At 47.6% G+C, this 14,665-nt stretch overlaps 1 protein-coding gene across 1 annotated transcript in view; it reads left to right on the top strand.

The window, feature by feature from the left end:
* The first annotated feature begins 628 nt into the window (after nucleotides 1-628).
* The window catches only part of Ston2 (stonin 2), a 140,830-nt gene continuing 126,793 nt past the window's right edge, over nucleotides 629-14,665 (top strand). Inside the window, exon 1 of the mRNA XM_028777266.1 lies at nucleotides 629-678. The gene's annotated coding sequence lies outside the window, so the exon portion shown is untranslated. The remainder of the gene's footprint in view (nucleotides 679-14,665) is intronic.

Below are 14,665 nucleotides of genomic sequence, written 5' to 3'. Positions count from 1 at the left end.
GGGCTCTCTGACAAATTATTTCCGTTTTGTGAGCTCTGGTAGGTAAGGACCATACACGGATGGGTAGAGTTCAGTCTGAGTTCATAAACATTATTTGTCACCTACCGTTTACAGGCGTCCTTCTTAAGCTCTACACAACCTATACTAAAAAGTATGGGAAAATAAACATGAACTCAAAGTGCATGAGAGAGGCCAGAGGAGCACGGATCTCAGCATGGTGGAGGTTCACAACCACCAGCCCACAGCGGGAGTAGCTGGGACTCAGTAATGATCTCCAGTCCCCGCCACCCTTGAAACACTGTTGCTTGCCCCGGGGGCTTGCTTGGCGGACCCCATTGGGTGCAGAGGGCCCCGGAAGGAGTTTCAGTGTTCTCCTGGCCCCAGGTGCGGTGGGAACCATGGCTAGGGCAGCTGAGGTCTGGGAGTGGCTCCGCCCATCCCATCGTCCTGTCCAATCAAGGAGCGGCTCTTGCACACGCTGCGCCCAATCAGGAGCGGCGAGAGCTGCGCCCTGAGCCGGCGGGCGCCTAGCGAGCCCAGAGTCGCGAGCGGGGCAGTGGAGGTGCGGCGGCCGGGACGGAGCTCCGCGCGAGCGGCGGCGGAGCAGGATCAGGTTGGGGAGCTGGCGGCGGCGCGGACCTCACCGACGACGCCGGGACTCTGCTCAGCCCGAGGCTGGTGAGTACGACCCGCGGCGGGGAGCGACCTAGGCGCCGCAGGTGGACGGCGGGGGGCGCCGGCCGCGAGGTCCTAGCGCCGTGCATCTCCGAACGCCGAGTACCGAGCCAACGCAGAGCCCCACCGCACCACCAAGCCGGGGGAGCCGAGTGGGGGGCTGGGGATGAGGGGAGGCTGCCTCCTTACGGTATTCGTGGGGAGAGCCCCGTGACCCCCACATTTATCACAGCACTTCTTGCCAGCCGGTGCCTTTCCCTGAGATCCAAGTCGACCAGGGCGACTTCGTTGTCCTGAGCGGGGAGGCGACAACAGGTGTCCTTGGAGATGGTGCCTCGCCCCACCCCCCGCTCGAAATCCCGGCCCTGGCTTTGCGCCCCAGCTTCAGGGTGTTCTCAGTCGGGACCCCAGCCTGGCCTCTCAGGCTCTTTGCCCGCTGGACAGCGCCCAGGGGCCGCCTGGACCCCGGGCCTTGGATGGAGTTTCCTGAACGCGTTGCCAAGCAATTTGCTGGACACCGCCTCTTGTTGGGATGGATAGTTGAAGATGGTGGGGGGTGGGAGGGGGGAGATTTATTGGACACTGGCCTCTCCCTGAGATGAAGAGTTGAAGTGTGTGTGTGTGTGTGTGTGTGTGTGTGTGTGTGTGTCTACAGACTCTGCTGAAAGAAGCTGCCTGAGGGCTGTAAGTGAATCATTAACTCCGGTTTTGTGCAGCTACGGCCCCTGCCTGCATTTCTCTCTCTCCCTGTCTCCATGCTTTCTGTGCTGTTTGCTCTCCTTATTTATAAAGTGACAATTCTGATTGCACTCGTTGTATGGAAGATTATATGAGCCACTGTCTGAAAAAAATATCAAGCATAGCCCCAAGCATTCAAAAAATGCTGGCTCTTACTATGGTGAAGTGGGTGATTGTTTTAAGAGTAAATCAGACCTGTCCAAACTGGCCCCATAGCCATTTGGAGTATTTAGCAGTTTTCTACTCTCCAAGGAGAAAAATGTTACTGTTACTGATGGTATCATTTAAAGGTAATTAATATATCCTATGGAGGAACAGATGGGAAAGAGAAATGAATTTCAATTAATAATCAACGTTTTGTAATGCTGTCAATGTTTTGTGAAAAGAATATTGTTGTACTTTTGTTGAATTCTCTCTCCCTTATTTGTATGGGTGATTAGAATGGTGAAGGAATTATTTTTAGCATTTTATGGCTTGTAATCTTTTTTTTTAAGGTAAGGTGGGGGGGCAGAAACACACATACACAATTTTCAGCCTTATAACAAAATGCTAGCAGCTGAAAGAAGCCCAAAATTTGTGTTTCTAACTTCAGGCAGTTGATGGAATGTTTGTCGCAGGTGGTATAGTTCGGTCCTTTGCCATTGCATCCTCTCCACCCCTTTGCTGTTTAATCTGAGAATCACAGAGGCAGGTGACTACCTGTTTATTTGTGTTTCTAAACCTAAGATATCACATGTATCTGTTGGAGTTGTGCGCACCAACCCGAAAGACCTCTGTCTGTGTTCTCAGTGGACATCTGTCTATCTTGCCATCCCACTCCCCTCCTGAGGCCTGGACCTTTCTAAGGGAAAGGTCAGACAAACCATCCCAGTTTTCCTGTGGTCACCAGAGCCTTGTCTACCTTAGGATCAATATACCTGAAAGAGGGAGCGATTTCTCAGTGTCTGAGATGCAAGTGTGAGATTAGTGTGGCTTTTCAGCTGTTGCTCTGCAGACTTTCCAGGGGAGTGGGAAGATCTGAAAGCTATGGCTGGGGATGGACAGACGTATGTGGCACAGGGCACATTGCTGAGTTCAAAGGTGAACTCACCTGGTGAGAGCCCAGGCTCTAACTATGGCTAGGAAACCTGGGCGCACTGCTTTGGTTCTCTGAGCTAGGCTCCACATGAGTGATACTGCTTTTATTAAATAGTGAAGAGGCAGGCTGCTTGATGATGGTGATGGTGATGATGGTGATGGTGATCATGATGATGATGATGCTAGTAGATGAAAAACCCATAGCACAGCCCCAGGACAGTTACATGTCTGTGGTATCTAGGAGGTTCTAACAGTGAGAGTTAAAGATAAAGGCCAGATTTCGAGTTGACCACTTGGGCGGTTGATAGAATAAGGAGCTGAGTGGGGTCTTTGAGAGCAAGATAGAACAGACGGGTGAAGGGGTGAAGGCACAGAAGATCACATGTGTTGCTGTAATCCGCTTGGGCTAAATAACAAGTAACCCCAAATCTCATTGCTCCACAGTCACTCAAACTTCCTGCTCACTGGTGCTGTGTGTCTAGGTGGGTCCTGGTGTGTCTCCATTTGCAGTCCCACATCACTTAAAAACAAAGCAATGAGCCTCCCTCAAGGACCCTACTGACCTCACTTACGGCAAAGAGAAAGACATACAATGGGACAGCACTATCACATTTAACATCTGCTGGGAGGTGAGTGGTGGCTGGCCCTACAGCTCCATGCCGTTGGCCAAGGTCAGTGACATGGCCAAGTGTGATGTCAGACAGTATAAGCTTCCTGAAGATAGGGAGACATGGCTGTGGGAATCAGAAACTGAAAAGAAAACAAGGTCAGCGGCAGATGATGAAGGATTTGGGTTTGTGGACCAGGCACTTGGGACTTTTATTTTATAGGCAGGAGATAGCCACTGAAAGGAGATGTATGTGTGTGTGTGTGTGTGTGTGTGTGTGTGTGTGTGTATCTGTGTGTGTTATATAAGAATGTGTGTCTATGTCTCTGTGCCTGTGTGTGAGTATCTCTGTGTGTGTATGTATGTGTGTGATGCATGGTTTGTGAGCACATATGTGTGTATACTCATTTGTGCACATAGACACCAGAGGAAGATTTGGGGTACCCTGGTCTACCCTCTCCTCCTTATTCTTTTGAATCAGTCTTTCATTATACCTGGAGCTCGGCTGGAAGTCAGGAAGACCCTACGATTCTCCAGTGTCTGTCCTCCACACCACTTTATGAAGCCTTTTACGTGAGTGCTGGACATTAATTTGAGCTCAGGCCCTCAGGGTGTAGAGCAGACACATTACCTCCTGAGCCACTTCACCAGCTCCTAATGAAGTTGAGTTTAACAAGGTCAGATTTTCAGAACAAACACAAAGCTCCAGTAGCACTGTGGAAAGAAGTTTGAAATGGATGAAATTCAAAGCGAGCGGTGGTGAGATCCTGATGAGCCCAACAGCATCCTGCCCCTTTCATGTGTCTCGAAATACCAGGACTAGGACATTCTTCAGCTGACACTGGAGTGGCTTGTGGTTTTCATGAGTCTTCCTACAATGCACGTGCTCGCTCACCTTGACATTTTTATCTTGTGATATCATCAAAACCAACCAACCAAACATCTAATATGGTAGTTCCCAAACTTTCCCTGCATCAAAGTCCCTAGGAAGGGCACCAGTCAAGAGAAAATGCTGACTCCGCCCCCAGCTCCACCCCCAGAATTTCTGAGTCAATCTAGGGTTGGGCCTGAGAGTAAGCTTTTCTGCCCAGCGCTCTGAGGATGTTGATGCTGCTGGCCCAGAGGCCTCACGATGACAAGCAGTAAAGGCAGAAATTAAGATGCGTCTGCTGGGAAGACCAGAAAGGGAGGGCCTATGAAAGGTTCTAGAACTTTGCCGTAGGCTGCCTTGAGCATCAGGGTGTGTAGGTGTTACTAAACTTCCAGTTCTTATTAACTGCTTGCTTGTTTGATTTTTTTTTTTAATAGAACCTTTTTATGTAGCTCTGCCTGGCCTAGAACTCTAAGCAATCCTCCTGCCTCAGCCTCCTAAGTACTAAAGTTACAGGTGTATACGGCCCCTCCCAGGCTTATATTAAATGTGCAATTCCCCCAAGGAGAAAATGCAAAGCAGCTCCAATTTGGAGCTTCTAGAAGCATACAAGGGCTGCTTTGTGCCACCTCCCTTGTAATGCTGCCCAGCGTCTCTGTCCTGTCATTGAGCACACACCCTTTCATCTGGGTCCAGCTTCTCTCTCCCTGGCCTGTCCACACATCCAAATCTTAGTCCCTCACACTCTTGTCCCCCCGGTCTTCTGGAGCTTTCCCACTGGGTGGACCTTTGGCTGAATCTTAGCAGAGTCAGACCAAGAAATTGCTTGTCTCGTTTGGTTTAGTCTTCATGACTAAACATCTGTACGGTGTGGTCATCTGCAAATTGCAGCCCATCTCTACCCCAAGATAAATAATCCTCTGAGAATCCAAGATCAATCAGGCCAAAACTCTTTGGCTTGTTGTAATAGGAGGGGCAAGTCACAACAATCCTCTTAACACTGACTCATTGCCCCCGCAATGACAGAGTGTTTGAAAAATGGTTGTTAAAGAGAAAACATGTTGCTTTGTACAGGAAATGAAACACGGGTTTCTTTTCTCTCTTCTTCTCGGTTTTAGACATAAACAAAGGGTGACCTCTATCTAAGAGCCAGATAACTATCATGTGCCCACCCTGATATGCAGCATGTGAACACATGACATGTTTTTCGCCTCAATGTTTTGAATGCTGGATAGTGGCTTAGAAGATGTGTCTAAGGTAAAGATGAGCATATGCTGGCTCAATGGGAGATGGGTAGAAAATCCTAGAAACAGTGTATATTGTTTATATCAAATAAGAAGCACAGTGAGCCAAAGCTTTGAAAAGGCCTCGTATTTGACAGATAATCACACTTTGCAGGGATGTTTATGAAACATGGAAATCTCTCGGGGTTCTAGGTTTCTCCCAAGGTAAGTAAGAAAGCTTGGAACCAGAATTCTTGTTCTGTAGGCCTGAGGCCATCTGTTTCTCTCTCCAGGTAATTCTGAAAAGCAAGTAATTTCCTCCCCTCCTACACACCTGACTTCAAAGTGCCCTTCCCTTGGTGACTTTATAAGGCATTAGAACATCCCCCTGCATCTTAGGTCTCCAGAAAACTTTGAAGTTTCAAAAGATGCCATAGATAGAACCCTGGCCTTAAGAGTGAACTACAAGAGACCCTAGACAAGAGGAATTAAAATGGCAAGCAGATTGAGAAAGTGCTACTCTCCCATTGGATAGCATTCATCTGGCAACCTGATATGAAATATCATGTCAAATATGTCAAAAGCTCAGGTAATTAGAACGCTGTCCTTATATGTGTATATTGAACGATTGTAGGAAAAAGATTTATAGAGCTATTGTTGTCTCTCCGAAGTGTCCTACCTAATACAAAAATACTAGTCTAAGTTCTATAGACAGACAACAGACAACAAGATAAGGAAACAGGTGAGAGGGTGAGGTTGAAAACTCAAGGTCTTGCATGTTTTCTCTAAGGAAGAAGTTACAGGAACTCTGTGTTTTCTCACATGACCTCTATTCTGAGAGTGAAGGAGTATATATAATATTTACATAAATTAACATCAGTTAATGGTGAGACCACAAACAGTAAGTAGGCAAATGACTAAGAAGGTACTGAGTGCCAGGAGTTCAGAGATCTGACCATGTAGGTCTTCGAGAAAGCATGTACTGTGGGAGGAATGCAGAAATAGGATTCCATGAGGCAAAAGCACTGGTTTTGTAGGGACTGAACCACTGTGGACTGTGGTTCTGCATAGGTGACTCACTTCAGGGTCCCTGACAAGACTGCTTCATCTGGGATGAGAGAGTCAGAAAGCAGGGGAGTTGGTGTGGGTGCTTCCTTGTTCAGTTGCCCTCTGCCCATCTAATATGAATGCTCAGGCACATAGAAATTTGCACAACCTCTTAACCGATGACTATAATTCACAAGCAGGCCAATAGCACAGGGCTCTCCTGTGACCTTCTTAATATGCCCGCTTTATTAATATGAAAGCACTTGGGAGCTAAGGATGTCAAACCTCTTTATAAATAAAGTCCAACCCTACCATAAACTCTGCCACCTGGCAGGCAACCAGGCTCTCTCTACTTCTAAAATGACTTAAAGGTCAAATGGGTGGTTCAAAGTCATGCAGGAATCCCTGGACACATCCATGTTAACTGATCCCACCTTTCCTGTCATTAGCTGGTGTCTAGATTATGTCGCTTCCCAGATCTCTCCAAGGATGGTGACACTAAGGACTTAGGGCCTTGCCATCCAGCTAGGATTTCTCCAGCTAGCATTATATACCACACAGATCTTCAACTGCTAAAGCTCCTTGTTACTTTTTTGTTGTTGTTGTTGTTTGTTTTGTTTTGTTTTTTGAGACAGGGTTTCTCTGTATAGCCCTGGCTGTCCTGGAACTCACTTTGTAGACCAGGCTGGCCTTGAACTCAGAAATCCGCCTGGCTCTGCCTCCCAAGTGCTGGGATTAAAGGTGTGCGCCACCACCGGCCCGGCCTCCTGTTACTTTTAAATGTAGATAATTACACCCTTTTCTTTCAGGCTTAAAACCATTGCTTTTATTGAAAGAAAGTGCCACTCATGTGCTGTGCCTCTGTGCAAATATACTGTGTGAATAAAATGGCACTGAGTTCTTTCACCCAAGGGTTTCATGTCAGCCAGGGTAGCAGTGGGTCTGTCGGTTGCTTTCAATGTGTTTGAACTTAGGAGTGAGATGCCAAACCATTACCAGCTTGATACTGTCCTCTATTGCCTGCCTTTTGAAGGTAGCTGATTGCACTTGCTGCTGTTCCTCCCTCTTCCCTCCTCCCTCTCCCCTCCTCCATTTCCTCTTCTTCTCCTTCCCCTTCTTCTTCTTCTTCTTCCTCCCCATTCTGTGCGGGGCGCACGTGTAGTGGTCTCGCCGGCAAAAAACATACACACACGCGCGCACACACACACATCACACACACGCCAGAATCCTTCCGTATGAACACGTTTATTTCCCCAAAACCAAGATGGTGGAAGAAGACGAGAAGGCGTGGGAAAGCACTGCCTATATACCCCAGAGCGGGGTATTCACCCCCTGATTGGCTGCTTACTCGTAGCGCGCCAAACGCCGTGGGATGGGCTTAGCTTTGGCGGGCTTACCATGGCACATGCGCAGTTTACTTGGTACTAGGAAGAATTACGGGCGACAGCGCCACCTAGCGATGGCGGACTTTGTCAGCTCTCGTGGCGGCTCCCAACACCATTCCCTTTCCTTCTCCTCTACCTCCTCCTCCCCTCTTCTTCTTGGTTTGTCTATCCATGTGTGTAAATGTGTGTGTGTATGCACTTGTGTACACCACAGCATTAGTGTGAGGGTCAAAGGGCAACCTCAGGTGTCAGTCCTCACCTTCTACTTTTTTTGAAACAGGGTCTCTTTGTTTGTTTGTTTGTTTGTTTGTTTTTCTCCTTCATATACCAGACTAGCTGGTCTTTCAGCTTCCAGGGATTTTCCACTTGTCTCCACCTCCCTTCTCATCGTGCTGAGATTATAGTAGATGCTTGTGCCGTGTATCAGGCTTTTACATGGGTACTGGGGCTTTGAACTCCGATCCTCATACTTACATGGCAACCACTGTTATCCACTGAGCCATTTCCCCATGAAGTGAAAACTTAAGGGTTCTTTGGAGAGTCAGTTGTATTGGATGGTGTTTTGCTGGGGGTTTCCTGAAATGGACACAGGTGAAAGGTTAAGGCAGACTCGTGAAGTAACGTTTCACTGAAGCAGACATGGGAGAAAGGATGTTCTGCTAGAGCAAGCACTTGAAAGGACACATGATGAAGTGTTCTTTGCTAACAACACACATGTATTGGTCTGCCTTACATTGTGTAGTTGAGCTGGATTTGTCGGAACTTCAAAGCGAGAAAAGCACCAAAAAGTTCTGGTGGTGTGCCCTGGCGTCTGTGGAATCGGGCTGATTGGCAGAGAGAGAGCTGAGACAGATACATGTGCTGAGGCAGGACCTGTGGAGGACACATGACGTCTGGAGGGACTATAAAAAGGACTCCATGGACAGCGATGGTGGCTGAGCTAGGCTTGTTATAGAGTTCAATGTTTGTTGGTCTGTCATCTTTGCTGATCTTCACTTCCCTGAGAGAGGCATAGCAGAGAACCTCTCCCGGTGTTCCTCCTGGTCCCTCCTGACTTGTGCTAAGGCTGAGGCCTGGCTGTCTCGTGCCACCGCTGTGATTTGTGTTTGCTCTACCAAACTGGACCGCTGGCGTATCCATGAAGCGTTTGCAAGTGGATTGAGCTGCCGCTGCTGACCTGTGAACTGAACTGCCAATTTCCAGACAACACAGACAGGAATTGCTCCAGGGAACCATTTCTAAACAGATCCTTTCCCCCATATCCTTTCTTCTCCACCCTGGTAGATGGTGAGCTAAAAGAGAGGTTAAAGCGTTAAAGAACCATCATTACAAATAGGTTTTGAAAATATTAAAGTTACATCCCCAGACCCACAATTGCTTTTTCTCTTCTTCTTTTTTTTTTAAGTGAGATGCTCTATTTAAAATCAGGTATGATTTCACTGTTTGCTTAAGAAACTGAGTACGCCTGTGCATCTTTCTTGATGGACACTTTTGGAAGAGAAGCCCTAGAACACAATGATTAAGTGACTGGGCTGAGGCGAGTCAGCAGTGGTGAGATGATGCCTGCTGTACATATTAACTGTTCTTATGAGCCCAGAGTTGTCAGAACAACAGAGTTCACTTGCATATCTCTCCACCCTTGCCAAACATAGTTTTTTTTAATCTTGTGTCTGCATTTTCCTGCTTCCGATGCTGAATAGCCAAAGTGCGTGGATAGACATATATTGTTATTGAAATGAAAGTCTCTGCTAGTAACCCTCGCTCCTAGAGTTTTTCTAGATGTCTGGCCCTCTGCAAGGCAGTGTCTTATCTTTTCTTTTACACCTCCAGGCAGTGAATATCTCATTTTGCATCTGAGGCTGGGTCTGAGGTGAAAAGTTGTCTGAGGTCGGAGTGGAGTTGGGCTTTGAATCCACTTCCCCTAATCCCTTAGGTTTGGAAGTCGCACTCTTAGTCACCACTCTGGTGTCTGGAAACAAAAGGGAAAGCACTCGAAAGCATCCATGGGCTGTGTGTCCACTGCTTGCACATTCGTGAAGAGCCACATGGGAGAAAGCTGCGCTCAGTTTTGCACTATCAGTTCGAACAGTCAGCTGTGCCATTGAAGCACACCTTTCTTCCGCTCTCCTTTGTCCTAGCTCCTCTTCCTGGGTGTTTCTGCTAAAAACTCACCTTTATAAAGGGAGCCACATGAGAATGGGGCAACCTATTTGAGTAAGTATAGCCTGTCTGACAGTCACTCACTCATCAGTCTCTTTGGCATGAGCGGCCAGTGCTGTCCTCAGCAGCCTGCCAGCCCCTGGCATAGTGTTTACTGACACCTCTATCTGTGCCACCCAACACACTCAGGGCCCTGGTGTTCACATCCCCTGTTGTTGATGGGTTTTAAGTTTCTCATGTCTGAGCATGCCTTAGGGATACAGTTCCAAAGAACCAGAGTCTTTTAATTTCACACATTAGCCTCTAATCTGAGTGGCTTGGGTGGTCTCAGCAGTGGTCACAGGATCAGGAGCTTGGAGCCTCTGTCATTTGGTCGTATTTTCCTTGTGAACAGGATACAGCGTATACCCCTATCAAGTTGGGATCTTTGCAGAGGTGGGTCCTGGCTATAAGAAAGCCAGGTTAAGAGAGTCAATTCATTTATTGCATATGTGTCTCTACTTATAGGAGGAAAATTTACAGGTTGGGAAAAGCTTATTGCGTGACTGGAATAGAGTGAGATGGTTACAAGACTCTAGCCAGTCTGCTCAAGTTTGAGTTGTGAGATCCAATAAGTTGTTTAACTTCTGTTATATCTCATATTCCTTATCTTTGTGAAGGGCTAATAATAGAACTGCCTAGATTTACTATGAGCATAGCATAGGTTATTTAATTTAGAGTTGTAAAACACTTTGGCACTGATGTTTGGGAGATAAGGATTTATCAAACACCACAGAAAATAAATCGGACTGTTTCTGTGCATGGGCTAGACAGTACCATGATAGGAATGGCTCACATGGCTACATCCGTAAAGGTCGCCAGGTGAGTCACAGGCACATGCCGTCTTACCAAGTGCCCTGAGAGTGCTATCCACTTTAAAGAATCCCAGGAGGCATCCTCACAAACTGCCCTTTAGTGAAAGGAGCATAAGAGAAGCAGCATAGGAGTAAAAGAGAAGCCAAGAATGGATGCCTTGGGCTTCTGGAGAGAATGCTGTTCCCTCCTGTTCTCTACCCCCCCCAGCACCCCCCTGCCGTTTGTGTGTTTGTGTGTGTGTCTGTGTGTGTGTGTCTGTCTGTCTGTGAGTGCATGTGTGCATGCACATGCCTGCCCACATACTCACATACATGTGTGCATGTATGTTCACCCACGTGGGCATGTGTGGAGACCAGAAGTGAGTATGAGAATTGCTTTACTTTATTCTTTAAACTATTTTTATTAATTTCTTTAACAACTTCATACAATTTATTTTGAACCTATTTACTCCCTCTCCACACTCATCCCTTTCCACCCAACAGTGAGGACTCCTCCCCCTCCCCCTCTTCTTCCTCTTCCTCCTTCTCTTCCTCCTCCTCCTCCCCCTCCTCCTCCTTGCCCCCATCGAGCCTAGTCATGATGTCTAACTAGTCTTATGCACCTTATTTTGTGACGCAGAGCAGCTGGCTGGAGAGCCTCCAGGATCTCCTGGCTCTGCACCTCAGCCCTGGAGTTACAAGTGTGTGCTGCTCTGTCATTATTTTTTTTACATAGGTGCTGGGGATGCAGATTACTTAACCACTAAGCTATCTCCTCAGGACCCTATTCTCTATTCTGTCATCATGGATGGGAAAGCATCTTGGGCTTCAGGAGGGTGAGCCACTGGCCAAGTGTGGATGTTGTTTTGAAACATTGACATGAATTGGTCATTGAGTAGACTCATTTGCGAATTTGAATCTGGAGGCATGCATATCAGGGTCTTAGGCTTGGTGATGGGACCTTGGTGGCTTGAATGAGAATGGCTCCTCATCCCCAGAGAGTGGAACTGTTTGGGAAGGATTAGGAGGCGTGGCCTCGCTGGAGTAGGTGTGGCCTTGTTGGAGGAAGTATGTCACTGGGAGTGGGCTTTCAGGTTTCAAAAGCCCACACCAGTCTCAGTCTCTCTCCCTCTCTGCCTGCTGCCTGCGGATCTGGATGTAGCTCTCAGCTACTGCTCTAGTGCCACGCTTGCCTGCCTAATACCGTACTCCCCCCACTATGATGATAACAGGCTAACGTTCTGAAATTGTAAGCAAGCCCCCAGTTAAATGCTTTCTCCTATAAGTTGCCTTGGTCATGCTGTCTCTTCAGAGCATTAGAGCAGTAACTAGCTCAGGACCTAATTCTGGGAGAAAGTGAAAGTAATCAAGGAGAGAGTTGTGGGTGTGCATCAGGGCCATCTGAGTTCTGGCTTTTAGAAAAGTCAGTCTGGCTCTCCACCTCTGGTTCATTCTTTCCCTCCCCTTTCCAATAGAGGAGATGGACTTGTTGGAGGCTGGCGTGGTATTGTCTGTATCATTTGAGCTGTCTGGTGAGTGGGTTCATCCATAGACTTTCAAACCAGTGAGCCAGCATCAGCTACCATTTGATCCCTCAGCACCCTTATTTCCTTGGGGAACTCACCCAGTCTCTAAGACTGAGTCTCTCTCTGTCCCTGTCAGCTGGTAACTGGTAGTAACAGCCTGTCCCTGAGGTGGGAGGGCCCTGTGAGTGCTACACTAATGCTCTGAAGTGCTTTCCTCAGCTGTCGCTGTCAACGCTCATGTCATGCCATCACATTAGAGGAAGGAACACTGGTGGTTCACATGCCCTCAGAGCCCTTTCGCTTCTCCCTGGATGGAGATTCACAGATGGGGGGCAAGGAGACAGTGCAGTGCATTGCTCACGCTGTCACTGAAACACTACATCTAGTGACCGAGCCTGGCCCGTGGTGCGGCAGTTGCTACACGAATCACAGATGCAGAGGCCAGCAGAGAAAATGCAGGCATTTGAAAGGGGGCTGGGGGATCATCTCTGTCTGTGACAGTGACCTCATGCTTGCTCCTTGTCACTCAAGCCAAGAAGGAAGATCCTCGTTCCCTCCTAACACCAAGCTCATCTTGCCTTCTGTTGTAAATTCAAATGCTGTGCTTGTTTGAAACCACTTAATTTTGATCTGTAAATAATATTCTGAATCTATTTTTTTAAAGTTTTGGGTTTTTTTATTACTACTTATTGTGTGTGTTCATGTGTGCATGCATGCGTGTGTGTGTATGTGTGTGTGTGTGTATGTGTACATGCTCACATGTGTGCAGGCACTTGTATGTGTGTGGGCACACATAGACGTGCACATATGAAGGCTCAGGTGTCGTATTTGAGCCCAGAGCTTACTGACTTGGCTAGACTTGTTCCTCACTGTCCCCACAACCCCCACTCCACTACCTCTCTGTCTTCTGCTGGGTCGTGGCTAAGCTCCATGCCTACCTAGTGTCCATTCACACAGGTGCTGGGGAGCCAAACTCCGTCCCCTTGCTCTTGCACCATGAGCTCATCACCCGCTGAGCCATCTCCCCAGCCCCTGAGATGTTCACAAGTGCACACTGCAGCTCGTTAGTCCTGCCTCTCACTCTCTAAGTAGACATCTGCTGTGTTTGCATTTATGGTTTACATGCTTTGAATTTGTGGTTTTTCTGTTTTGCAAGAGTTACCATCAGTGAGTTGTCTACCCAAAGAAATTCTATTTGCGGTGGCAGGACCAAGTGCGTGCCATGGCGTGGTTTGTTCCTAAGTTGATACTGGAGCGTTCTGAGAACCGGTTTCCAGATGGATGTGGGTGATGTGAGGGCTGAAAAGAAAACATTAGAAACATCACAGTAGGCAAGACCTTCCAGGGGGAAGTTTTTCTTTCTGGTTTTCCAATTTGAGGAAGTAAAGAGGGAAGGCATAAACGGTGGGAAATTTCCACCAACTTGGGGAAAAAACAAACAACAGACTAAATAATTCTTAGCCACTAAGGTGCTAGCACAGGGAGTCACAAGGTCAGAAGATCCTGTCCCATTTGTCTGTGGTGACAGGTTCCTCTGCCCCCACTGGGAACGCCTCCCCTCAAACAATAGCCATGTCCCCAGGAAGTTGAAATGCATGCAAACTGTTATATAAATATAAATCACACTCCTCTGGAGTTTAGAAGTGTACTGTGGGCGTGCTTGTAGACATTTCCCAGATTACCTTTAGTGGGATTTTTTTAAAATAATAAGAAAAATAGACAGGAATTTTAAAAATTACTCTGAAAGTGGACATGGACCAGAGATGCTGGACAGAGTAGGTGAGCAGTGACGGTTTAAACATAGTTAGTTGCTCACATTGTAGGATCTGAGAATTCTCTTACCCCATCGTGGGACACTTCTAACATACATGTCCTGAACATAACAGCTTTCAAAAAGGAAGACATGTTGGTACATTTCAGATAGCAAAACCCCAGAGCCTGCTGGACTGAAGCCCAGCCAGCCAGCCCGCCCCTAGAGACATGTCAGCAGTGCCAAGCCCACCAGCGTGTTGGGGTTCCTCTGTCCTGACAGCTGGAGAAAGCCACACACCCCTGCTTCCAGTCAGCACTTGATCTTGGGATATAGTTTGTGTGTGAGTGGTCTACTGCACAATCTGTGTACTAGGATAAGGTCACAGTCAGGCTGGGGCCCCTCCACAGCTGCAACTTGGAGGTCTCCTGTTGTGGTCCATTTTGTGTGTGTGTGTGTGTGTGTGTGTGTGTGTGTGTGTGTGTGTGTGCGCGCGTGTGTGTGTGTGTGCATGTGTGTGCTGGCTGCCTGGCTTGTTTTGGTTGTCTGCCTGTGTCAGGATTCTCAGAAAAGGGAAGCAGATCCTCTGTACATTGCTGAAAATGGAAATAAGGAATTATTAGGTCAGGGTCAGTGGAAGCCACTGTGTCTAGCTTCCCTCTGCAGCTCTGAAAAGATTCCATCTTGTTTTGAACAGCCTGAAGCTGACTGGAGCTGGTTAGGGTTGGTTAGGGTTAGGGTTAGGGTTAGGGTTAGGGTTAGGGTTAGGGTTA

Source organism: Grammomys surdaster, unplaced genomic scaffold, assembly GCF_004785775.1.
Source record: "Grammomys surdaster isolate TR1022 unplaced genomic scaffold, NIH_TR_1.0 279, whole genome shotgun sequence".
NCBI lineage: Eukaryota > Metazoa > Chordata > Mammalia > Rodentia > Muridae > Grammomys > Grammomys surdaster.
This window is presented reverse-complemented; position numbering and strand designations above follow the sequence as displayed.